The following is a 27,513-nucleotide window of genomic DNA, read 5'->3' on the forward strand; positions in this document are numbered from 1 at the left end:
GTAATAATGCACTTAATTCCACTAACATTTTCTTCAAGTGTTTCTTGTGTTTTTGGTTGTGTGCTTAGCCACAGGTAAAGGATGCTCATTAGAAAGGAGAAATGCTCGGAGAAAAGTGAAAGTGCCGCTGGCAGGAGAGGGTATGCAGGCAAGGCAGGCCATCAATAAGAACAGACAGAGTTCCCATTTAGGATCGGCAAAAGGCAGCAGCAAAATAAGGAAAAATCGTCCCAGAGAGTAGCAACACATTTTGACTTATTACAGGTGATTTGTCAGCATCGGACATGGCCTATCTCCATCCATCTTTGGTGCATCTATACGAATTCTATGAACCAAACCAGAATTCTCCTAATAAGTTTCCGTTGCAGACGTGATCCGTTGGACCATCACTCCCCCCACGAGATCCCCAACAAAGTACAGAAAGAAGAAATCGGGAGATAAATCTTTGGGCCTGATCTTTCAGCATTGGTTCCTACAACACACATGTGCATATGAAATGAATCGTTTGTCATCCGTAATACGATTTGAGTCTGAGAATCGGTTTCGGTTCGTGATCATCGGGCAGAGCAAGCAATAAAGTGATCGTGAACAAGCAATTAGTTTGGTAATCGCCATAAATCAATCAGAAATCTGCAATCTACACACTTCGTCGATCGGTTGTTAGGCAAATTTTTTTTTGACGATCTTGACGATCGCCACAGTGCAAGGTCAGTGGGGATTAATGATCTTGCCATGGGATCTCGAAGGTTGTGATGGCACTTTCAAGCTGTGATTCATCAATTTTTTTTTATTTAAATGTATTTTTTTTTTAAATATTACCCTTTAAAACTTGGAAGGCATTTGTTGGAGTAGAAAGGATAAGGGATACAATATTTTGCATATACTATAGATCTAGAAATACCTAAAGAAACAAATTAAAAATAAATATAGTATGAAAAAAGGATTGCTAAATAACTGGTGGCACAATTATCTGTTTTTTTTTTTTAATGAATCAAAATGATTTTTCAAAAAAAGGCCAAGGTTTTATCTAAGAGAGATCACAAAAAGATCTCTTACATATTTTGCGGTCCCATCTCTTTTAAATTTCTCCCCGAAAAAGTTTGTTTCTGCAGTCTTTTAATTTATGCAAATATTTGCAAGCTTTTCAAGCACCATCTGATTTTCAGCCCAGTGGATCTTGTGATATTATTATGATGATAACGAGCATGATGATTACCCGCATTTGTCGCTCCCAATTTTTAACGATCCTCCCCCACAATTCTCCGGCTCTTTCTTCCATTCTCTTCAACGTTCTTCCCTTTGATTGTTGCTTTCTCCTGCCGCTTACTCATTTTATTGCCCTCGCCAAATAAACAAATTACTTGTTTGATTTCTTTTGAACGAGCCCCGAATATTTACCACAGCCTCAATAAATTCTGCAGCAAAGCGCCCAAAAAAAAAAAGAAAAAAGAAAATAAGAAAGACGAACGAAAGACCGGCATCGGCATCGTTATTGAAACGTTGCGACCGCTCGCGTCTTGTTTAGACAACAATTTCCATTGTTGACTTTACTTGTTATGTTAATGAGAGTCGAACCGTCGGTCGGATCGTTTGTCGGAAAAGTGGGCGGGGCGGGTGTGGGGGAGGCGGTACGAATAGGGGGCGGGGTCGGGGGCCGTCTTGTCTGATATGAACTGCGACTGACGACGCGTGGCCATGGGCCTATTGACATTCCGTTTGACATTATTGACACACGAGTCAAGCCAAGTGGTTGTGTGAATGTGCAGGGAGAAAGATATGAATTACACGGAATTATAGTTAAGTGGTCTGATCTTATCGAAATGAAAATCGATAAACAAGTAATCGGTTTTTTCGATAATTACTTTAAAATCGTTATCAACTGGGAATTGGGTTAATTTTTATTTATATTTCATATGTAGTCGTAGGTATGTAGGTATTAAAAGAATTGTCAACTTTTAATGCTTTAAAAAGACATGAGTTAATTTCCTGCATTTTAAACCGAAAAAATTCTTTTAAGATAAATTAAATTTTTTAAAGTTCGGTTTTGTTTAAATAATCTCATTCAAAAAATTATTTTCTTTGATTTCATTTTGCATTAAATGTTATTGGTTAAAATTTTTACATGTTTTCCAAAGAATGGAAACTATAGAGTTGTTTAATATTTTAATTTTTACGAATTACAAAAAATTGACACTATTTTGAGCTGCAAAAAATAATATAAGGCCTTAAGAACTATTAGGTACATTGTACCTAACAGTCGAATTGTTGCAAATAATAATAATAATATCATTTAATAAAATCTTGCTTAATCTTTTATTTTTTTTTTTTTGTGTAGTAGACTGCGGAGTAGGATTTTGGGGAAGTTTAGGGTACTACTTGGGTGCTGAATTGGACAGCTTTGGTGCCACTGCCAATTAGCCGAAGAGCAGCTAATTCATATTCACACGAAACGGAAAGTGGAGAACCGAGAATGGTGAATGGAGAACGGGGAACGAGGAACCTCGGCGATATCAAGATATTCAATAAGTTTATGACACCGAACAAAGTGAAACAACAAAATATAATTATAAAAGACGGCCTGCCGCGTCTCCAAATGAAGATTCTCGGTCGGACTTATCTGCAATTTGGCGATCGTAACAGTTTTGACAAATCACACACATGTGGCCATTGTAAAAGGTGACTGCCTCGAAAAGGTAGTCCCCAGAATCGGGGGTTACGGGCTGGACTGTACGGATTGGATGGGGTATATCGCTTGTCGGCTGGCTCTTTGAGCTTTATTTTGATTTCAATCTAAAACACACAAATCGTTCATTCTGCCTGCCGCTTCTTCGGCGATCTTTAGTCGTTCGCACAGTGGAGCGAATCGCGGATTTTCGTCTGTAAATAAAAAGGCCGCTTAAGTCGGGCTCTCAGGGCACACAGCTCTCTGTTTGGAATGACATTTTTATGATGCTGACGCGCGTTCCTCAACACGAGACGACGACTGCTGGCTGAGTCCGTGATTTGCATGCCTAAACAGTCGACTGAAACAAGCTGGTTATGCTCCTTAAGGAGTGTGAGGAAGGAGGGGGTCTCAGGGTCTTCCAACTGGGAGGGGGACGGGGAGGGGGGTTTGGGGCAAAGGAGTGGTCAACGAGGGGCACGATCCAAAAGGTTCCTAACCGATCTCAGGCAATGCGACCGTTGCGGTTGACTGGAACCTTGAAGGTCTATTTCTTAAACTACTGCAAGCTTTTTAACATTAATTTAAAAATATTCAATCATAAGCAAATTAGTAAATTAAATATAAAATCAGAAATTTAATTAAAACTAATAGCAATCTGCTGATTCTGTTCAATTTAACTAACAACTAAAACTAAAAAACAGAAATCTAGGAAACTGTAATTAAGTTCCTGTCCATATTTACCCTCATAGTTTTCGATTATATAAAGTTATTAGATCATAAGTAAATTAGTAAATAATAACCAACATCTTTTGATTCAGTTTAACTTAACTAACAAATAAAACTTTAAAAACAAATCTAGAAAGCTTAATATCTTTCTAAAATGCATAAACAAATTGAATTTAGATTTCTGTCCATATTTAGACTGATCGTTTTTGATTATATAAAGGTGTAACTTAAGCCTCACTCTAGAGAACAAAATAAGCAAAAAAAAAAAATAAATATGTCACAGACATATTTATAATATCGAATATTTAAAATGATTAAGATTTGGCTAAGGCAATAAATCTCAGTTTTTTGAATAAATGTTTACCCCTATAAACATTAAATATAAATTATACATATTTCAACTAACAACATTATTATTAATAACTAAGGGCAACATTTCCCTTCCAGGCAAAGCTGTCACCACCATCTGATTTTTGGCCATCCACCCGCCAAACACGTGATTGAATGTCCCAGGAAACAGACTGCAGAGTGAAAAGAAAAAAAAACGATGCCGACGAGGACGAGGACTGCCCACAGCGAATTCGATTTGGTGATGGAAACTCTTGGACGACAAGTCGCTCTCGGTAAGAAAAAACAAAAACAAAAAACAAAAGAACACTGCGACGATTTGAGGGCACGGGGCCCCCACAATAAACAATTTGTAGCGCCTGAATGCACAAATCTGGCGTCGTTAAAAATTAACTGCAGAACACTCTTTTTCCCCTCCCTTCTGGCCCAGCCCCCCACACCCGCGCATTTCTGTCCACCTCATTTGGCGGCGTTGCATAATTTGCATTTCGATTCGATTGGAACGCTCGCTGGGCTTTTAGAGGCGCGTGTCCGCCGACACTTTTTCGTGATTTACCAGGCCAAACGGGCAAAAGACTTGACTGTCGTTCGGTTCTAGGAAATCACAATAAAAATTAACGAAATTCGTTCTAGTAAACGGCTTCGACGGCACCTTGCCTTGGAGACGGAGACTGCAAAGACTGCGAAGACTGAAGACTGAAGCTTGAAGACCGACTGAGGGAAATGGTAAACTGGGACCAGAACTCACAACTCACAGCTCTAAACTGAAAACCAAAACCGATGGCAACCCAATTCCATGTACGTGACACGATCACTGGTGTACTCTCTTATATTTGCTTTGCCCGAGCAGCGATTTGATTTGCCCCAACCTCGAGCTTTATAATGGCTGGGGCCTTTGATTGATTCGACTATGGAAAATCTCTGGCCAAGATCGCCGGGCCACGTCCAATTGTGATGACAAATCAATTGTCAGCGCCCGCGGTCGCTACGTGGGATCGGATCAGTTCAAATCAAATCGTTTGCATGGATTTGAATCGGCCACTAATGCGAGGAATACAGCAAAAATATAGAGGATTTGGCACAGGTAAAATATAAAATATTGCCATATAAATATAACATTTCTTTAGTCATATACATTAGAGACTGTATATTTTGAACATTTTGTACATTAAAATTTCGTCCCAATTTCGAAACAGTAGCTATAAAACATAAAGAATCTATTCCTTAAGGAATACTAATTAAAATAGTTACTTTTAGCACTTTTGATACTCAAAGTGAAGATATAAATTAAATAAATTGAATATTTAAAGACCAAATGTTAGAAATTCACAAGAGTTTCGATTTGGAAACTTATAAGTATTGATATCAAAACATGAATATGCATAAACTAAGATAAATACTATACCTTTCTTCCTTAAACAAATAAGTCCTAACATAATCACGTCCCTGGCAAGTCAATCAATGACTTTTGCCCCTTTGAATCCTCTACCGTATCCAAACAGAGGTCATTAAGTACTCAAGCCGCAGCAATGTTTATCCCCTTCATTGTCTGATGTCAACCGGAACGGAAGTGAAAGTGCCCGGGCGTAATCCTTTCGTCCTGTTTTTTTCCCCCCATCGTTCAATTAGTCGAAATGAATTGAGTTATCGGCTAATAGGGCAGCAAACCCGACGGACACGTTGCCATCATTAATAACGCTCAAAGTGCTGGCAAGTAATGCCATTCCCCCCGATTTCACCCACCCGGGGAACTGACTGGGGAGTCCCATTCCGGCGTGGCCGATCGCCGTGGATTGAACAGATCAATTACCCGCCGACTGCTTGGCTGCTTGCCCGATGCTTCGATGATTTTATGCTTCCTTGCTGCAATGCAGAGAGAGAAAAAACGGTAAGTTCCGGAATATAAAATCAAACTATCGAAATAATCGATTCAAAGTTATCGGAACTATTTTGCAATTTATATAAATAATATAAATGCAAATTGTTTTACAAGTTCCAAAACAATTATCTAACAATTAAATTTAAACCTATTTTAAAGATTTATAATCTTACAAATCATTTGTATATGAAAACCAGAAAAGGAAATTTTTAAAAAATATTTAACCTTTGCATAAGTAAAGTAAACTTTAACATTTCACCAGAACTTAGTTCTTATTATTCAGAAAAATTATATGCCCTCTTTATCTATACATTAAATCCATTTATTAGAGTTATTTTATCCTGAGTAAAACACCATCATTTTCTTCCTGTGTTTGCCGCATAATCAGGAACATATAATTTGATGTGTGCGCGAGTGTTTTCGTCTCCTGTTCGTCTTGATTTTGTTGGTTTTTTTTTTTTGGGATAAATCACGCAAGGTCCAAAGGCTGCAGCAGAAACATCGGCAGCACGCCAGCAATAATCTATCACCTGTCAGCACCTGTCATTCAAGCGTCGCAGCTGCGATTGGCAGGCCCAACATGCACCTACTGGATGTCGGAATGGGAATGGCTATGGGATCGCTATATAAACTGGGGACTGGGGACAGAGCACTGAGCACTGAGGACCGAGGACTGGGGACTGAGGACTGAGGATGTGGATGGAACAGCCAGAGAACCGAGCCGAGTTCGCCTCAAGTGTCAGTTTGACATCATTAATCATGCGATTAGTTAAGTGGGTGTTCGCTCATACGATTTTGGACCGTGGACCGTCGTTTTCGGTGCGATCTGCCGCCAGAAATCAGTTCCGAGCTGTTTAATTTGACGTTTGGACGCATGATTGCATTTTCAATTTGACAACGACAGCGACAACTTCGACATCGACATCGGAAGTGGCCTCCGTCGCTCCTTCGCTGTCAAAATAATCACACGTACAATTAGCATGACGACATGGCCATCAATTTGTTTGGCTCATAGACCTGGACGATTGCCAGGTATCGGCATTGATTGATTTGCTAGTGAAATTGGGCAAAGATAGGGGAAACCCGGGGGGCTAAGTGGTTGGTCGATGGGTGGAAAGATATGGAAGAGCGGGAATTAAAATTAAATTTGGTATCAATTTCCTCAAAGAACATATTTCTTCTCTAAAAACATAGCCCAAACTCATAGTCCAGCCTTGCTCCCCTGGTGACCCCAGCTAAACTCAATTTAGCTGCTTGCTGAAATTCCTCCCTTTTGGAACACTCAACCCCAGGTGACCCCCATCAATCGGCACCTCAACTCCCTTCGAAAGGTGAATGAAAGCCACACTCTGGTGACCTCAACCACCCCCCTTCCCCACCCCTTTAACCAAAAATCCGGCAAAGCAACAACTACAAACCGACAGCATTCGGTGGCCGTGTGCCCATCAATTTTGCGCATCATCATCGGCATCAGCAGGCGCGTCTAACGTGTGGACCACCAGCCAAGCCCATGCAACACCTACAACGACACCTCATAGACCATCGAAGCATCGCAGCATCGAAGCAACGCAGCAGAAAAGCACCAAAGCAAAAAAGCATTGAAGCACGGCGGCACACTGAGATAAAAATTGGTAGAAAGACATAGGCATAATTAAAAAATCAGAAAATATCAAGGAAAGATAACCAGTTATTATAGGATTAGCATTTGCTAATTATGAAATAAAAACCAGACTTCAAAATATATCTTTGCCATTAAAAGCATGAATAAATTAAAAAACACTCTTATTTTCTTAGTATCAAACAATTTTACTTTTAATGATTTCGCTATATATATTTTACTTTCTGGCTATGTATCTATAAAATATATATATTTGTTGTAAATTATAGATGAACAACCAAGTCTCGTTTATCAAGCAAATAACATAATGTTTAACTTTGGCAGGTGGCAAAAACAAAATCCCCTAATTTTCCCCCAGTGCATTGTAGCATCGAAGCCAGCGACTTGAGCGAGTATCAAGTGTGTAATTAATGTTTTATTAATACAAGCGACAAGCGATCGCTGCCAGCTTCGACTTGGACTCCATTGGCCCTCCGCTGGGAGACAGCAAGGGGCCTCCACCGTAATCCTCCCGATGTCTCCCCAAGCCATAATCCTCCCCAGGCCGCCGCTCCCCACCTGTTTTCAGCCCGGCCAAGATGAACAGCAGTCGAATTGCAATCGATGCGGTGAGGCAAGCGGCAACCAGCAACCGACCAAGAGATTCATATGCACAATGCCATAAAATATGTGCACCGGGCGACTCGGATTCGGACTGGAACTCCTCCTCCTCGTTTGCATGCCAAACCGACAACACTCTGGACTTGGTCTGAGCTGAACTGAACCGAACCGAACTGAACTGAACTGGGATAGCGGCTCAGTTTCCTGCGCTTAAATGAATTACCAGATTAATGGACGGCATAAATCACATTATCGCTTCGCTTGTGGACCAACTGGCTGCGGTCGCATTTAGAAGCTGCTCATCATGCGGCCGGGCGGCCTTTGTGGGCGGCCCACTAACTCTGTCCGTTTGTCCACTTGTCCGTTTGTCCGTGTCCGTGTCCGTTTGTGTCCGTGCTTGTGTCCGCGGACGGTTAATGATGCTGCCAAGTACGTTGGGAGCAAGGAGAATTTATTGAACCATTGCCTAAAAGTCCATTCAGCCGACACCAGCCAAAAGCCACAACCTGAATTGCACAGGAAAAAATTATTAATCTATTCGGGGGTACGAAAATTAAAATTAAACTAACGTAGAACGTATACCTTATCCCTAATTTACTGAAAACAAATCAACTTAACTAAAATTGATATAAAATTTAATCGAAATCAAATTTATCTGAAAATAAAGTAATTAAAGGCAGTGGAGATTATATTATATTGTTACTTTAAAACAACTTTAAATTAATATAATTATTGTAAATTTTTAAGAAAAATAAATTTTTGGGGTCAATTTAAAATGAAAATTAAAATACTTAAAATGATTTCTTGAACTAATGTTTTACGATTTACCATTGATAGCTTATTGGCTAATAATTTTGTAAGCTTTAATTTAATTCAAATTATTATTATTTTTTTTTTTTTGTGTGCACGGAACTGCCTCCTGATGCATGATTCACTCAATAAAAATAAATGCCAAGATCGGCAAGGGGAATCAGGCAAGGCAGAAGGGTAAGAAAGAGAGCGAGCAGGACTGTGATCGGTACAAAGACAAATCACACCTTCTGCATTTGTTGAACAAAATAAATCTCGTAATGAGTTACGATAAGACGACGATTTCGACAGCTAAACAAATCACCTGCAATTGATCTTGTGTATGCAAATCGCAGAGCGAGGAGCCCTGGCAAGAGGAATGCCTGCGATTTCGAATACTGGAGCACCTCTCTCAAAGGGAAAACGAGAACGGGTCTTGGGCTTGGGCTTGGGCTTCGACTTGGGCTTCGGATTTGGCTCGCATAGTGGTGGTGTGGACAATCAACAACACAAACATGACATTTATTGACTGCTTGGCTGGAGGGTATAAATTACAAATGAGTGGCCCAGGAAGAGAGGCCAGATTATACTGCCCAAGGGCAGGTGGGGCACCAGATCGACTCCAATCGGATTGGATCGGATCGGATTGAATTGAACCAAACCGAACCGAACCCATCCAAAAGCAAAGCGACGGGACGGTGTCACACAGCAGGACATTGGCCCAGTGCACGCGCCGAGGGCATAACTCACTTTCGCCTCAACAATTCATCCATAGAGAAGGGATTCCGAATTCCGGATTCCGGAGTCGGAAGAGAGACGAAGACGCGGACCAACCACAGCGATTCCGAGCGAGATGAGCTGGGATTACAGCAGCTCTCGACTTTGACTGTGCGTGCCGTTTTCTCGGTAGGGGAATATATATTGCGATAATGATCATGACAGCCTATATAGTCGCTCGAATGCTGCCAAATGACATTTGTCTCGTCTCGCGCCCAGACCATACACACACACATACACAACACACACACATACACTCCTCTCGCAGACCTCTCGCTGTGTTTTTATGCCTGGCAAAATCAAAACCAGTGGCTAAATTGCAATAATAAGCCACCTTTATAAATCGACCAGCGCGCGCCTCTCGCCCGGCCACTATTTGTCTATTGCCCAGAGTCCGAGGAAAAAGTGGTGGGAGTTCTGGTGATGGTGCGATGGACCTATGAAGCTGTGGAGCTATGAAGCTATGAAGCTGTGGAGCTGTGGGTGGGGATCCATCGGTTTAGGTTTGGGCTTGGGTTCGGATGCGGATTCGGATTCGGTTGTGTTATGCGAGGAACGCCCTCAGTAGGTGGGCGACTACTGATGGCCACTCTCTGATCGGGACGGACAATAATGCAAAGAGGCGGTGGCAATTATATATGGCGCCCAATGTGGGGCCGTAAAGAGATTCAGTGATTAAATTTAAATAACTTCTTCAGTTGTTTTATTACCTTTCTAATTCGAAAGATAAACATTATTAAAAATGTCTTAATATGTATGGTTATAAAGTTAACTTAGCAAAAGTTTAACAAAAAGAGCCAAGGATGCAATATACCAAAACACACATCTCAAGCTGTTAAAATGTAAGTATTTCTATAAGATTAATATATTTTTTTTTCTTGTTTATCTTTGTTGGGTAATATTTTCTTATACCTTTACAGCCCCTTGACCAACTGAACCGCTCCTGTTTCCTGACTTCTGCTTGGCCTGGCAGACAGGCAGCTCGAACTATAAATTTTTGACAGTTTGAAAAAATTGCCATTCATTGTGACCCCTATTGTGTAGCCGCGCCACCGAGCTGCAATCCAGCGATCGCTGATCATAGACCTGGAGAGCCTAGGGAACCTGGAACTCGGACCGGGGATTCTTGGTCAGCGGCTGTAACACGAGCCAGAAGCCTCGCTTTATAATGGCACTTTTGGTGGGCCAACGACGACGACGACGACGACGACGACGATTCTGCTTCATTCTTGTTGTTGTTCAATAGAATTGTTTGCCAGGAATTATGCTTTATTGATGATGATAATGATGTCCTTGGTGGCTCCTTGCGGCCCACACCAAGCGATGCAATACGACCGTAAGCCTGAAAAATTCCCGGAATGCAAGCTTAAACAAAAAAAAAAAAAAAAAGAAGGGGTACTGGTAATAAAAATGCCATAAGTCAATATCAGACAGAGGAGAGTGGAGGAGATCTTTGCTTAATGAGTGCCAAGATGGGCATTGTCTCCGGGGTCAAGTTGGACCATTGCAGCTGCCAGGCACTGAAAGAAAAACCTAGCTATAATGCCAAAATGTTGTATATGTAAAAAATTCAACAACATATTAATATGCCTGAAAGGTGAAAAGTAATCAAATTATTGAAGCATGACATATTAATGAGTGATGATTTTATAATTTGGTAAAGTTCCTGAGTCTACTTCTTTTTCTCAGTGCAGACAAAGCGATAATGTGCCAATGCGGACACTTCAGTTTGATATCATCAATTAATGCAAAGATCTGCTGCGAGGGCGCAGTGATCGACGCATGAATTATGTTTGCTCAGCAGTTAGTTTTAATTGAAAGTGACATTTCAATAAATTGGTAAGCTGCCGCTGCAGTCTGTACGGGGAATATATGAATATGAGTATCGCATATCTCCTCGCGCCTGGGCCGATCATTAATGCCAATGATGATCGTTTCACTCCGCCTGGTGTTAATATGATCAACGGCAGCTCATCAGCATCTCAACTTGGCGTTCAGTTTTTGTCTTTCCTTTCCTTTCTTTTTTTTTTTTTTTTGTTTTTTCTCTTGTCAATGCGATTGCTGGATCGCCGATCGTGTGGCAAAAGGGCGTGTGAATGCTTCAATTCAATTGAGTGTGGAGAAATTTAACTTAATTGAAAATGTTTCTCGTTTTTTATTCACTTTGAGAGTTTCCGTTAGGCGACAGGAGGCGAGGAGGCCTGTTCAACTTGTTAAGTGATCACTTGATCACTTTGGATACACATATATGCATGCGGATGCTGAATATTTGATTATGCCATGAGGATCAATTAGTGTGGCGGAAAGACAACAGCAATGATCTTCGGTTAATTAGATTAGATAGGTTTTATGGCGGCTTACAATACGGCTGGCTCCGATTGTCCAGATTAAGAATGTGAATTTAATGTGGGTTTCGTTCTATAAGCATTATTTGTTAAAGATCGGAGGTGGAAGATAATAGTATTTATTCAAAGAGGGTTAATTTATTTTAAAAAGCCTTTAAAGTATATACTTGTTTATTTATAAACATTAATTTTTATAACCGACAATTACACAGCGGAATTTCAAATACTTCATGAGACTAAGATGATTTGTGTATAGTAAGTTTAAATCAAATGAGGACATGTCATAAATAATTTTTTTAGAATAATCCAATTGCTCGTAAATATTAACAGGCTGAAAAGGTTGATAAGTTTATTATTAAAATCTTAAGTCTGCAGATTACATCATGGAAGTTCTGACGGTTTGACAAAAGTTCAGTGGCCAATCATAAAATGCAATCCAAAAATCTGAAATTATCAAATTAAAGATCAACGTTTCGTTTAATGGCCAAGATGATTTATCTACAGTGAGTTCAGATCAAGTGAGGTCGGGCCACATATCAAATCATTAGACGGTGATAGGTTCATCGGATGGATCGCTAATAAAGATCATCCGCGTGGCGCTAAACACAATTGTGTATCATCTCTCCAAAAATATTTCCGATGGTGTGGTGTGGTATAGGATGGGATAGAATGGCCACCAAGGTGGTCCAAAAGCGGCTGCCACCAGCACCACCGGGTGGTGCAACGCGGTCGTGTCGGCTGCAATTTTTTATGATTGTTTCTCTTTTTTCATTTTTATATGTTTATTTGTTGCCATGCTTAGTTTTAGCCCAACTTGAGCAGGGGATATCGGACGCTCTCTGTCGCACTCTCGACTCGGTGTGCCCATCATTAACCCATTAAACTTCCGATTTGCCGACAGCGATAAACGCCGCCCGGCTTCACTTGTATGTACGTCTATCTATGCACACTATTTACCCATATATATATATATATATTTCTCTTTTGTATGATGTGTGTATGTGTGTGTGTGTTTTTCTTTTTAATGACATATCGTAAAGATTTGTTAAAAGCCGACACAAAGATCTTCAAAATACGTTGCGCTTCCTGCATTTCATGGGTTCAATTTTAGTTGATGCGTGAAAACGTATCGAGAGTTGGAGATCTCTGGAGAAAGAACTGAGATAAAAAATGAGAAAGAGTGGGTAATAATGCAAGTACTCGAATGCCACCCGTGAGTTAAGCGCCATCCAAATTGATCAAATTTTCGCTATAAATTATGGACCCACAAATCCATAAAGAAAACCTCAAAATATTGAAACGTGATCGAATCGGTGTGGGCCACACCAGCGATTTACAGTGCGTTTCAAAAGCAGTGGTGCTTATTAATTTCTGAATAGATATAAATCTAGAAATTTATTCCCAAATTGATAATGGCTAATCTTTAATTTTAATTTCAAAAATCAAATATAAATGTCATGTAAATAGTATTATTCAAAATTTAAATTTAAAAAGCTAAATAGTTACTTTTTCGGATCAAAGGGAGATATTTGATACAAATATTATATTTTAATAATTAATATTTATTGAAAACAACAAAAATGAATAAAAATGCGCTCCAATTTATACAACAATTCATTTGTTTATTTATTTCTTTGATATCCAAAGTGAATCCAAGTCCTTACACTACTAAGCCGCACTGTACCCTGCCACTGAGTTGCTGTAACCGCAATGCTGCAAAGTAATCAATTTTGGTTTCGTTTTTTCCAACATTTTTCCGTTGTATGTTTTTGTTCTGGCCACGACTTGATTGAAAATTGCAAATAAATTGTATAAGCGGTGCCAGGCGAAATGCAAATATTTGTGCTCGCATTTGCGGTGGTCCAGTGGTTCGGCTGGGCTTTTTAGTTCTTCAGTGGTTTGGTGGTCAGGCGGGCAATTGAGCAATTTGCGAACGCACACATAATTGTGGCACGTTCGCCTTTAATGGGTTAAGGCGGAGCCGTGGATCTGTGTATCCGTGGATCCGTGGATCCGCAAAGGGATCACGGATCATGGCCGTCTCATTTCGGAAGCCGCGTTCGCCAAACCGCAGATCACATCGTGATTGCCCGGCATTCCACCATATCGGCATATTCCCCATGCTCATATCTATATTCGTTTGCCAAATTGTCTTCCCCGTTTTACAGCTCTGTGATCTTCTTTGGTCAAGTGTTGGATTGCTTAGCATAGTTTTTAAATGACTGCCACCGGTCTTGGGTTATTTCAGTCCTTGGGTTTAATTTCGGTTAGTTCAGAGATCGCCTTGCTTTTGCCGCTAGTTGGGTCTTTTCAGTTCGTTTGGTTATCTTGCTAATTTTCTTTTGAGAAAATATGACTTTGACTTTTGAGAAGTACTGCTGAACCGTGGTTGCGTAAATTAGAAAGCCGAAAAGTGGAAAAAAATCTAAATAACTTTTGATGGTGGCCTAAAACTTGGACTCAAAGAATGAATTAGTGATCACACATATGATCTCTCTAGTTATTTATGAAGAACTTTCGGATGACACCTTATAAAAACTCAAAGATTCTTGTACGTTAAAGTGAAAAAAGAAGAAAAATATTATACGAACAGTGATCTAAATATTGTATTATAACCTATGGACTAAAAAACGACCCACAAAATATTTACGCACCTGAAGAAGCAGTTCTTCTACCAAATATCAAATTACCCAATCTGATCTCGGTGATCCCTCAAGCCTGAAGACCTGGGTAACTACTTTGCCTATCGGCTAGTGATCTTTTGCTGACCCTATAACTCCGGGGGGACCCCAAAAGGCGCCATCGAGGGCAGGTTTTATGTGATTTTTTACACACTCGAAAGTCGATGATGATCGCGAATTGCGAATTGCGAACGGTGGGCCCGCAACCCCCAAAACAAATGAAATGCGAACGAAAATTAAATTAAAAAGCTGCTGCAAAATGGTGGAAATGGAAATGAAAATCGGTTGGCGTGGAAAAAGGCAGCGATCGCATGCGAAAACAAAAGACGACAACGCTAACGACGATCACGGCGACGTTGAGCGATCATCAACGGCAACAGCCAGCACAAGTACATAGAACCGATACATATGTACGGATAAAGGCACTGAAAAAAATTTGAATATTAAACTCATTTATACAGATATACAAATATTAATTTAAAAAAAAATATATATATTTTTTTTTTACCTTAAAACTTGTATCATAATATGTATTTACGATTGTACCAATAATATGGTCAAATACATTTATTTGTACTAAACATTATTTATAAACAACGTTTTTTGATAGTAAAGTATATATTTAAAATTTATTTTAAGATATAAATAATTTTTTTTAATTTGCAAAGGTTAAATTATACAAATGTTGCATCCCAAAATGTATGACTAAATAGAGAAAAATAAAGTGCTTATTTAATTTTAAAGATCACTTTATATATTATTGAAATATGTACTATATTGTTTTTTAAAAAACTAGTTTTATTTTATATTTTATTTATTTTTTAAATTTTGTTATGTTTCTTTTGTTATTTTGTATATTTTGTTCAGTGTAGCCCTTAAGTGGAGCTCAAGTGTGGCAAAGTCTTTTTGCAGAGCTTCAGTAGTTCCCGCTGCCTCGATCCCACCCCCTCGCACCGTACCCCCCTCCCCCGCCACCTTAACCCCTGGCAGGCCCCACCCCCTCCCCCGCTTGCTCTTAACCCACGGCGGGCACCCACCCTCTTTTTGGATGATAACTCGTATGTAACAGGAGACATGCTCTACTGAACATGAGGTTCGATTAAATGTTAATGTTGGTTAACTTTGGGGTTTTTCTTTGGCTTGTTTTTATTGTTGTCCGTCCGTCTGTCCGTTTGTCTAACTTACTGATGGAATAGTGTTGTTGCTGTTGTTGTTAGTGCCTTTTGTGTGACTCGACGACCGTGTGTTTGTGCATCTATTTAACTACCGAACTTGTCTACGTTCACACATAAAAATCGCATACATATCGGCCTCAGTTACTTCTTTATTGTTGTATATTTTTTCTCTTCAGTGTGTTTTTCTTTTTTTTTTTTTTTGTTATTTTTTTGGGGTTTGCTGCTTGGTTGGCTGGCGCACTGAAACGTAATGGGCGACTCGACTTCTTGCGACGGCGATGCGTAGCTCTCACTAGTCAGGCAGCCAAAAACGCATGAGAAGCACCTTGCACTCGTTGCACTGAAAAAAAATTGCTACAAAATTTTGATTTTCTGTTTTACGTTTAACTTCATTATATATAAATGAATATTAGCAAATAAAAAACTTTAACTTAAGTAATACAAATATTTAATTGTTTCAATCCAACCTTTCACAAACTAATGTTTTATTCAAAATAATGCACATGATCATTTGATCAATTTATGATCACATAACATCTTAACCATATTTTAAAGAATGTTTATAGATAACACACAAAATTTGTTTTTAAATAAAAAAAATTTTTCCAAAATATGCAACAATAATCTCTTAATGAATCTTCACTAATATAATATTTATTAAAAAGATTTTTTGACGACATAAAAATAGAAACAATTTAAAACAAATTGATGTAACATTGTTTTGCAATCGAAATTAACTTATTTTTTTTATTTAAAATTATATAAAAGTACTTTTCTAAACCAATTTATTTGTTTTAATTACATTTAAATACATTTGTTGAGTGGGATTTCATGAAATCTAAACAATTTTGAGTAGCAGTACTTGTGTAAAGTTTTGTACGAATTTTCCCAGTGCACTGGGCATCCCTTCCTCTTTGAGTTGCCTCCCCTTTTCACCGCCCACACATGCGCAAGCGCCTTCGACTGCGCATTTGGTCTTCGCGCAGGCGCAGGTGCTTCGATGTGATGTGGCTGCTGTTGGTTTTTTATTCCTCCGAGTCTGGGCTCTATTTTGAGAGTCTCGTTTTGAACTCGGCAGCTATTGTTGTTTGTCTTTTGCACTTCACTTCACTTCAATTTTGCACCGCTTGGATGCTCCGCTCAGTTCAGTTCAACTTGGCTCAAAGCCCGGTTCAAGTTGCTCTTTTTGTAAGTTTGTACATATATACATATATTTTTCTAGGCTTGGTGGGAGTCTGCGGGTCGTAAATTTCCGTAGGCCTCGTCTGGCTTTTGCCTATTAAAGTGCGATTTGTTTAATGATTTTCTACAACTCGCTGTATAAATTTCCCATTTGAAATTACATACGAAGATGTTCGGGGTTTTCTATTATTTTAGTTTCGCTGCTCGTTTTTTCCGTTTTTGTTTTTCTGTTTTTTTTTTTTTTTTTTGGAAATGCTCATGGAAATTAAGTGTTTTATTATGCAAAAATCATTCGGCCAATGCGCTGATTACGCTTATAAGACCCCTTTGGCCCCGCATTACCCCCATTTTTATTTTATTTGTATCCACTGGTTAACTGAGTCACGGCTTTGGCTTTTGTGCTTTTCTGAACTTTGTCTAAAGCCTGGCTCTTAATTTCCATTTTGGCTTGGCCATTTTGGTTCGGTTTGGTTCGGTTCGGTTTAGTTGGTAATATTTAGTGGTTTTAATTAATGGAGTAGCTGGCTGCTCTCCATTTCCGTCTCACTGTTGGGCAATGAGGTGATTTGCATTGAGTTCGCCATGAGAAATTGGCATTGCGTAGTAACAACAGGGCTTACAATGATATAACGCACCGTTACCACGTCGATTCGGATTAAGCTGCTTCTCGAAAGTGTAGAGCAAATGTAAGGAATATTTATCTGAGGGGGAAAACAATATTAAAGTGTTGTACATTTTAAATTCGATTTAAACAGAAAAACCCATAAAAATGTTAATATTATTAGGATTATTTTTAATAACTAATGAAAAATTTAACCAACATAAAACTCTTTAAGGGTTCTATTATTTTCAAAGTAAACGAATTTATTTTGTAAACTTATTACAGACTTTTCTTCTAACAGCTTTAACAGACTTATAATTTTACAGGGGCTTACAAACAGAGACCTATTCAATCAGTCAATGCCCAAGAAATCAGGGCATTCAAATTCCCTACTTTCCCCTCGATCCCACGTTATTCTTCTACTCACACCTGTCGAGGTGAGGAGGTTGTGCCAATTGCCGCTATTTACCACACACATTACACGATGCGCGCAAACCAAACAACGCCAATCTATATGGCCAACAGCAACCCGATGATGATGATATATAACTCGGATATGGGCGGGTATATATCGTACATATACACACACTTATGTATTTATATATTTATTTGACGTATGTGGCGCTTACTTCGAAGAAGTTGGCAATCAAAGAACCGAAGCAAACAAGAACAACGCCATCGTCCAATGCTAATAATTCAAAATGCTGCACATGCGACGCCTAAAGAAGGGGGGTTGGTCTATAAGGTGTATAAGGTGTATAAGAAAGTATGGTGGCAACTTCTGATTTATGCCCAGAGGGCCCATAATGACTGAAAGCAATGGAGTATGCATTACATGGCCACAAAGAACAGAACAGAACAGTACAGAAAAGAGCTGAACTGAACTGAACTAAACTAAAGAGAAAGATGAAGCCGCGAAGGCAGTTCGAACCCCCAGTTTCTTATAGGCCATATATCAAGGAACCCGGGTGGTGGGACCTCCAAACCATACCATTCATACCATACCATACCATCCCATTCCATCACATATCCCAACCGAGAACCGATTCGCGTGATAGAACAATGTTAAAATTATGAACGTGTAAAATATGGACAAAATTTGCCATACCCCATAAATATGCATGGGATTTATAGGAAGCTTTCGTAGGGAGTGAAGTGGATCGGAGTGGAGTCGAATCTATGACGGCGATGAGACTTCTACGAAAATAATTGATAAACCCGCGAGGGAGAACGAAACGGAAAAAGTTACACTGGAATTGCAAAACGTGTCTTAAATGATGATTGATTGTTTGATAAATAAATATTAAAATAAATTGTTCTAGCTCCCTTTTAATAGATATGTATTGATAGCCAATAGATAGGTTATATACTTTTACTATTGAAAGTCTTCTATCACAAGTAGACGTCGTTCTAAACATTAATTGAACAATATTCTTTTTCATAAGAAAATGACTAGATAAAGCATAAATTCAAATATGATTTTATGAAAACCTTAAGCTAAAATAACAGTGTTCTTTTAAATTAAGCAATACCTTATTTTTTAATATACATACCTACCTATATTTCCAGTTAAAAACCCATTTAATAATTATAATTTTATCTTAAATAAAATAATTAAATAAATATACATTAATTTTATTTCATTTGTTATCACATATGTTTGTTTATAGTTAAAAACTAAGTCAAATATAATCAAATGTTGCTTCTCCTAGGTACTCCTTTAAGAAGTTTAAGTACTATTTTAATATGAATTTCTTTTGCGCTCGATAATTTTATTTATCTTTTGAACCACATTGCCTTCTAGATTGCCAAAAGCCTTATCCGCATTTCCAGTGTAGTTATAGTCCCAGCTGCAGCTATAGCTATATAGATTCCATTATGATTCAACTTAATAAGCTGCACGCCCGGGTGTTGATGTGGTTGAGTGGTTTGATTTAATGGTCCCCGCTTAGGGCTGCCGCAAAGATAGTCCACCGAGTCCAGAGTCGAGCCACATAAAACTGACTTACTGAAAGCTGGAAACTGAACACTGAACACTGAACACTGAATACTGAAAACTGAATACTGAGTACTGAAAACTAAGGCCACGGCAGCGTCTTCGGAGCCCCGGAAAGCGAACGAGTCATGCTGATGGATTGGAAATCAAGACTGCAGCCCGCGGATTCGGATTCGGTGGTAAAACTGTGGGAAGAACGCTGAGAAAGAGGTTTTCCACACACACACACACACACACACACACTCGCACTCATTCCTTTAAACTACCATCATAACGATGGCAGACAATTGCAGAAACTCTGCCGGAACCACGAGGGTTACGACTTGGGGAAAGCTTAGGCCCCAACTGAATTTAGTTGATATTAAATCCGATGGCGGGGATTACATGCTCGTATCTTCAATTGAAACTAGCAGGCGATCTCTTACGAATTTAATTATTGAAATGGCCTATAAAATGCGATTATGGCCCACATTATTAGTACACAAAGAAAACTACAGCGTTAAATAAATAAATTCTTAAGTTCTCCTTAAGCTGATTGCACAACAAAAGGTCTTAATGAAATCGAATCCTATTATTGTACTATTATTTGAGTTGTTTTGAAGACAATTTGAACTTTATAGTAATAAAATTAAAGTTATAACTTGATAAATTAAAATTACTTGAAATCAAACTAAATGATGCTGAATTTTTAGAGCAGTATGTAAAATGAATTAATTGGAACTACGTTTCAAACGTAAATTTCCAAAAAATTCCACCGATCACATTTATATGTGTAAACAGCTTTTTCCATTTTATTTCTATAACAGCCATAAATAGCACAGCCATAAACTTAATTTCATTTGTTGGCATCTTAAAACCATTTCCTGTCCCTTCAAAATTCCCGCATTTCTTTTTAGCTCAAGAAATCGGGCTAAGCCAACTTCCGAACCTCTGAATTACTGAATTTCTAGAACAATGGATCATAGATCATATTTTAATGACTGCCGACTTCAACTCGATGTCGCTGTCGCTGTTCTTTCGTACAATGAACTTTCGATATGAATATTTACATGAAAAGAAAACAAAAAGTCGCACATTTTCACCATTTTTGTGATGCGTTACCCATTTTTATTATACTTATATATATGTCTCGAAATCTTCTTTCTATCCATCCATCCATCTATCTATCTATCTAGCTATCTGTCTCAGCGCTCGCCTACCCATCTCTGTCGCACTTTTTTGTTTTTTAATAATTTTTTGTTGTCCCTCTTGTTGCTGTTGTTTATTTGTTTTTTATGGCCCACAACGATGGCGGCATCGTCGACGACGGCGCGTCTTTTGATTGGTTCAAGCTGAGCGTTTTTAACGAGCTCTGATTTCTGTGCTGCCACCGAAAGATAGAGATAGAGGCTGGAAACAGAGGCCAAAACCCGAGCTGTTCGCCTGTGCTCTGAGCGACTTGAGCTGGATCTTGGGCTGGAGGAACTACGAGCCAGAGCCAGAGCCGGAGCCAAGAGCTTAGCGATTATCTGGCCAGCGATCAGCCGCAGTCGGAGCCGAAGTTCTGCCATAATTCTGTGCGACTTCTATATCATAATTCACCTATACGCTGACGCGCCGCAATTAGGGTTACGCCTGGCAACGCACACTCGAACTTGGAGACTAGAGACTGCCATCTCTCAATCTCACAATAAAACCAAAAAATCAAAAAAAAAAAAACAAATATGAAGCGAAGCAAAATTAAGGGCTAATTTTGGCATACTTTAAAAGTTTATCAAACAAAATATATCTTTAGTTTTTATCTTGTTCTTAATAGTTTTTACTTCAAAATTGTCTAACAACTAACAGTTTTAAATAAATTGTACACTTATGGATTGCTTAAAAAGTGTTGTTTCAATTCATCATCAAAATTATACACTTATATTTAACAATATTTAATTTATCAAAATAAATCTGAAGTATTTATCTAGCTCTTAAACGTTTTTACACTTATGGATAGCTCTAAAATTTGTTTAACAATTAACAGTTTTCAATAAATTCTACATTTAAAGATTGCTCCAATATTGTGTTACAATTAACCACAAAATTGGTATACTATTTAACTGTTTACTATTTAACTACTATACTATTTAACTTTAATGGAAACAATCTAAGTACGTACCAATTGTAATACTTTTATCTGTAATTTTGCTCTTTAACAAGTAAACTGTGTTCTCATAAAAGTTAAATAATTCGTAAGCTTTGTACTTTTAATACAAATTTACAAAATTAATACAAATGCAAATATTTATTCTTTAATAAATAATTATAATCCTTTTTTTCATATTATCTCTGTTTTAATACTTTAAATATTTTGAGAGCATTTTGAATCCAATCATAAAAATATTCTTTTACTTCTTTTTGACTTGTATATTTTTCTTTTTTTTAATTTCAAAAATGTTTTTCGGCTTTTTTCTAAACACGGTACATAACTTTCGACCAGAAGTTCCTGGATGAAATGTTTGCCCAACCTCAAACCTTTTTTCCTCAGCGTGTAGATCCATAGGAAAAAGAGAGAAAAAGAGTGCGTGGTTGGGTTTTGGCGACGTGACTTCGATTCGCTGGCCAAGATTAGCGGAAGCTAGCTGGGATTGGCCGAGAACTGCATCTGAAAGCGGCCAGATGGATGTGGATAGATGTTGGCCGCAGGATCGGAGAGTTCCTGGATGCATCTGGCCAGCTGATCGACAACGCCAGATAGCCAGCCACTCGGCCATAATGAAGATCTCCGCCTGGCCGGATCTTATACTATAGATGGCCTGGGAAAGTTTCTCGCTTTTTTGCAGATCACGAGCGGCCACTTAGCCGGGTCATGACTGGGTCGAAAAAATGGAAATGTAGATGGAAATGACAGCCCAACCCGAAAAATAAATATATATACAGAAGCAGCTGCCGAATGACTTTATTGCCGCCGATCCGATCCGATACGATCCACATTTGAATGGCATCGATCGATCGATCGACCGAACGATCGGTCGGGGAAGTTCCTAATTACATGACACGACCGCAGGTCAGGTTACCTGGTGTCACCTGTAGCACCTGTAGCTCTGCTCAGGGGAAGACGCAAGGGAAGAGCCAGCACACGACCCCAAGTGGCATTTTAATTGAAATGGTTTTACTGTCTCTCATGTTTTTATTTTCCCCTCACTCTGACATTCTAAAGGGTATACTGTTTTTTAGCTTATCTTACACCGCCCCTAATAATCCTTATATGCCTTAGTCTTTTTGTTACTAGTTTGGCATTAAGTTGGTTATCTTCATGTGTATACAATGTTTGTAAATACATATTAAAATTAATTCCAAAAATAGTCAAATGAAAAAATTTAGATATTTACATATTTAAAATAACTAAAAACTAAATGGGTAAAAATCAAAGCTAAAAATATTTAAATTGAGTCAATATAATAATATAAAACTTTGGTTGGTCAATTTATATTCTCTTAATTTTAGAAGAAAAAAACTGTTTCCCTTTTATCTGTTATTTTAATTAAGTATTGTGAAAGGTATTTTAATTTTCGATTATTTGAATTTATTATGGATAGAAAAAGAACAAATATTGGTACCATTTACCTTAAAAATTTTAACTTTTTTTGTATCTATAATTTTAATTAATATTTGCTAAAGCTATTTTAATTTTGTATTATTTTATGTTTATTATTACCAGAATAAGAAGAAATAACAGATGACTGCTTGCTGACAACGGTTCTATATTTTAAAATATTTTCCCGAGGTATTTTATAGTCGCATTTGTCGTGGTTTTTCTTGGTTTTTGGGTTGTTTTCCATTTATTTTCTGGCCGCGCTTGATTGATTTAGAGATCGGCACTGACCCGCAGCAACAGGACATCCATCCCGCGGAAAAAGGAAGGAAATAACCACCACCAAAGGCACATCATACTAGATCCAGCACCACCATCTAGTTTTCAGGGTTCCTGCGTTTTGGTGTCTTGGCAATTCAGCACTTTCGTATTTCTGTATTATCGGGTGCACCTGCCTGCCCGCTGGCCAAGAAGCCTTTGGTACGGGCCATCAACTGGCAAGTCGCATAATGGAATTCCGAGCGGCATGCGATCGACACTCACCCTCGATCCCCCTTCTAAAAAAAAACCCCATCCCCTTGCTTTGAAACCACCGTCCCTGGGATATTTCCCTCAACCGGGTGCACAGTGCGATCTTGTCCGTTGATCTTTTTGGTGCATTGGCTAAGTTAATTGGTTGTAAAACAATTTTTCGAATTAACATAAAAATGTTTCATTGGAAAAAATATTTATATGTATGTCTGCCCGCGACTCGTCGAGTGCAATTAACATTGGGTCTTCGGTTGGAATCGCTTCGTTTGCGGTTCCGATCGCGCCCGCATATTAGCAGAGCACTCAGGAAACTTTATAGAGAGGGTCTTTCAGTAGTGGGAGTTGGAGTTTGAGTTCGAGTTCGTTCAGGGTATGTCGGAAATGTTGATAAATGAATGATATATGATTAGCGGGATGAGAGCAGGGAGAGCGTTTGACAGGCTGGCTAAATTGTTACAGATTATTCATCTTATTTGCAAAAATTGCATAGTAAACCATGCAATAACATTTTTAAACATTTATAAAAGTAAAAATCTCTCAATAAATGGCAACTCCAGTTAATTGGCTTTCACAGTTAAAAGTTTTTTTTACAATCTTCGCAAAAAAATCATAAAAAAAAAGTGAACAAAAAATAAATTTTAGGAAATCAGGAAGGAATTTAAATTTTAAGTCCCCTGCCGCACAAAACAGTCAGTTTTTTGCGTGAGTCTTATTTTGATTAAGTTACAATAAAAAAAGCAACTAGGAATTGTCTTTTTTTCTACTAATCTCACAATCTCACAAAAATCGATTTTAAAGAATCTTATATTGCATTAAAACAAACCGATTGTAAATGGGTAGTTATAGGTCGCCAGCTTTACAAAACAGTCAGTCTTATGGCTATACGTCTAATTTTGACCAAGTAACAACAAAAGGACGCTTTAGGAATTTTTATTTGTCAAATCTCCACCAAAAAAAGCACCTAAAATATAGTTTTTTGTAACAAAACCTTGGGAAAAAATGGTCACCAGATGGAATGTCATACATCGGCGAATTCGTCATTAAATTGCCAATCAAATGGCATTCTCAGTTAAAAATTTTTCAGATTTTCAAATTTTCGCCAAAAATTATGACCCCCACCCTTATCAAATATGCAAAAATTGGTCAAAATATTAATTTTCAAAAAATTGATTTTTAAAAATCGGTTTGTGCGTCAAACAAAATTTATTTATCTAAACCGATTGTGGATGGATAGTATAGGTCGCCAGCTTTACAAAACAGTCAGTCTTATGGCTATACGTCTAATTTTGGCCAAGTAACAACAAAAGGACTTTTTAGGAATTTTTTATTTGTCAAATCTCCAAAAACCCAAAAAAAAAACACCTAAAATATCGTTTTTTGTATCAAAAACTTTGGAAAAAATGGTCACCAGATGGAATGTCATACATCGGCGAATTCGTCATTAAATTGCCAATCAAATGGCATTCTCAGTTAAAAATTTTTCAGATTTTCAAATTTTCGCCAAAAATTATGACCCCCACCCTTATCAAATATGCAAAAATTGGTCAAAATATTAATTTTCAAAAAATTGATTTTTAAAAATCGGTTTGTGCGTCAAAACAAAATTTATTTATCTAAACCGATTGTGGATGGATAGTATAGGTCGCCAGCTTTACAAAACAGTCAGTCTTATGGCTATACGTCTAATTTTGGCCAAGTAACAACAAAAGGACTTTTTAGGAATTTTTTATTTGTCAAATCTCCAAAAACCCAAAAAAAAACACCTAAAATATCGTTTTTTGTATCAAAAACTTTGGAAAAAATGGTCACCAGATGGAATGTCATACATCGGCGAATTCGTCATTAAATTGCCAATCAAATGGCATTCTCAGTTAAAAATTTTTCAGATTTTCAAATTTTCGCCAAAAATTATGACCCCCACCCTTATCAAATATGCAAAAATTGGTCAAAATATTAATTTTCAAAAAATTGATTTTTAAAAATCGGTTTTTGCATCAAAACAAAATTTATTTCTCTAAACCGATTGTGGATGGATAGAATAGGTCGCCAGCTTTACAAAACAGTCAGTCTTATGGCTATATCTCTAATGTTGGCCAAGTTACAGCAAAAGGACTTTTTAGGAATTTTTTATTTGTCAAATCTCCAAAAACCCAAAAAAAAGCACCTAAAATATAGGTTTTTCTAACAAAACCTTGGGAAAAAATGGTCACCAGATGGAATGTCATACATCGGCGAATTCGTCATTAAATTGCCAATCAAATGGCATTCTCAGTTAAAATTTTTTCAGTTTCTCCAGTTTTTTCAAAAAATTATGATAAGAATTATAAAAAATTCAAAAACCTGTAAAAAAAAATCGATTTTAAAAAATGTGTTTTTGCATTAAAACACAATTTTAGCTACTTACGTTTCGCGATGGAATTTCTTTACATGATCGAATAACTTTCGAGTGGAATAAAATACAAACTGAATTCCAAAATGCAGATCTATCATTATTCGGGGCAGAACGAGCACAACAGAGAAATCGCTCAACCATTAATTTCACCAAAGTTCGTCATCGTCATCGGAACTGCAATCGTCATTGTCATTGGCAGCGCTAATGTGCGATGTGTGATATGCAATGTACCGCGACTGACGAACTGTGGATGGGACAAGAAAGCCAACACCGAGTGCCCAACTAGCCGCCATACAATTGAATTGTTTCGGCTCTCCGGTTGACTCTTTCCGTACACCCCCTTCCACAAAACCCCTCCAAAAATCCCCTGGAAGTACCCCTCATTGAATGAAATGGGAAATGGAAATGCCACGAATGCAAGTGTGAGTTCGCGTATGGGTGCACTCAAAGAAAATGGGAATTCCAAAAAAAAATATGCTCTATAATACATTTTCTAGGTCAATTTACTTCCTTAGCCCAAAGTCTGTATATTTGCAAATTAAGAACAACAAACTCTTAAGCCAAAACATCAAAAAAAATTATAAAGACTCTAAATTTGTAATTTTCAAATGATTATACGGCTACTTACGCCTCAATGTATTCAAAAAAATAAGGGAAAATAATTCCGCGATAAGAAATGGCAATGGTAACTATGACTTAAGGTCTCTTTATTTTAATTTTTTAACATTTAAGAACTAAAGAAAACCATTGTGTTACGTACTATGGTAAAAATATTTTTAAAGTACTTTCATCAAAGTTTAAGACCATAAAACTGGGTTAAGTTATAGCTTAGAGAGTAGCTTATTTTCTTACAGTGCACATGAAACCCGCGCAAATAAAGACAATGGGAAGGCGACTTTTATTGGTTCCATTCGATGATCAGAGCGCGGCTTCAAAGGCCGTCAGTTGTGGCGTACTTAGTGACACCATTAACGCCAGTAGTTCCCGTTCCCGTTCGCGTTCCCCTCCCCCTTAACCCTCTGCAGACCCCTTAACCCCCTCAGTAGCAACTGCTGCTGGGCTACCAACACATCCACATCCGGCGTGCGCGCATGCGCAGCCCGTCTGTTTGATTGATTTTGTTCCAATGCAAGGGTCGCCGCTTTTCTGGCCTTTCTCTCGGCTCGACGCCGGGTTTTATTCGTTTTATTGTTGGTTGTTGCTTGTTGCTTGTTGGTTTGGGCCTGGGCCTGGGCCGCCTGAAATGTTGAATGTTTATTGCAATCGGTGTGAAATTTCACACCGCAATGCTTAAATGATTCCCGGTCGCAAGTCGCTTCCTCTTCTTCTTCTTTTTCCCCGCCTTATTTTTGTTTTTTTTTATATTTGTATTTTTTTTTGGCCCGCAAACGGTAGAGCAAGTAAGGCGCAACTGGGCTGAAAGTACGGAAGGTAGGCTTAAAAGGGGAAGGTGGAGGTTATATAACAGATCATATACAAAACTATGGTCACAAGTCTACAAAATAAAAAAAATTTACGTTGGTATCGATTATTCAATAAAATATTAACATATCTTTACTGTGACATGTTAATGAAATTAATTTTCCATGTCGTTTTTATTTTATTAAGTATCATAGCGCCACTTTCCAATTCTTATCCAAATATTTTCTGGT

At 38.1% G+C, this 27,513-nt stretch overlaps 1 long non-coding RNA gene across 1 annotated transcript; it reads left to right on the forward strand.

Annotated features, from left to right (window-relative positions):
* Nucleotides 1-4,470: 4,470 nt before the first annotated feature.
* Nucleotides 4,471-8,404, forward strand: LOC128260770 (uncharacterized). Its single transcript, XR_008268175.1, has 3 exons — nucleotides 4,471-4,537; nucleotides 4,590-4,823; nucleotides 7,561-8,404. It is a non-coding gene; the product is annotated as an uncharacterized LOC128260770 (long non-coding RNA).
* The last annotated feature ends 19,109 nt before the right edge of the window (nucleotides 8,405-27,513 follow it).

Source organism: Drosophila gunungcola (assembly GCF_025200985.1).
Source record: "Drosophila gunungcola strain Sukarami chromosome X unlocalized genomic scaffold, Dgunungcola_SK_2 000039F, whole genome shotgun sequence".
NCBI classification, from domain to species: Eukaryota; Metazoa; Arthropoda; class Insecta; order Diptera; family Drosophilidae; genus Drosophila; species Drosophila gunungcola.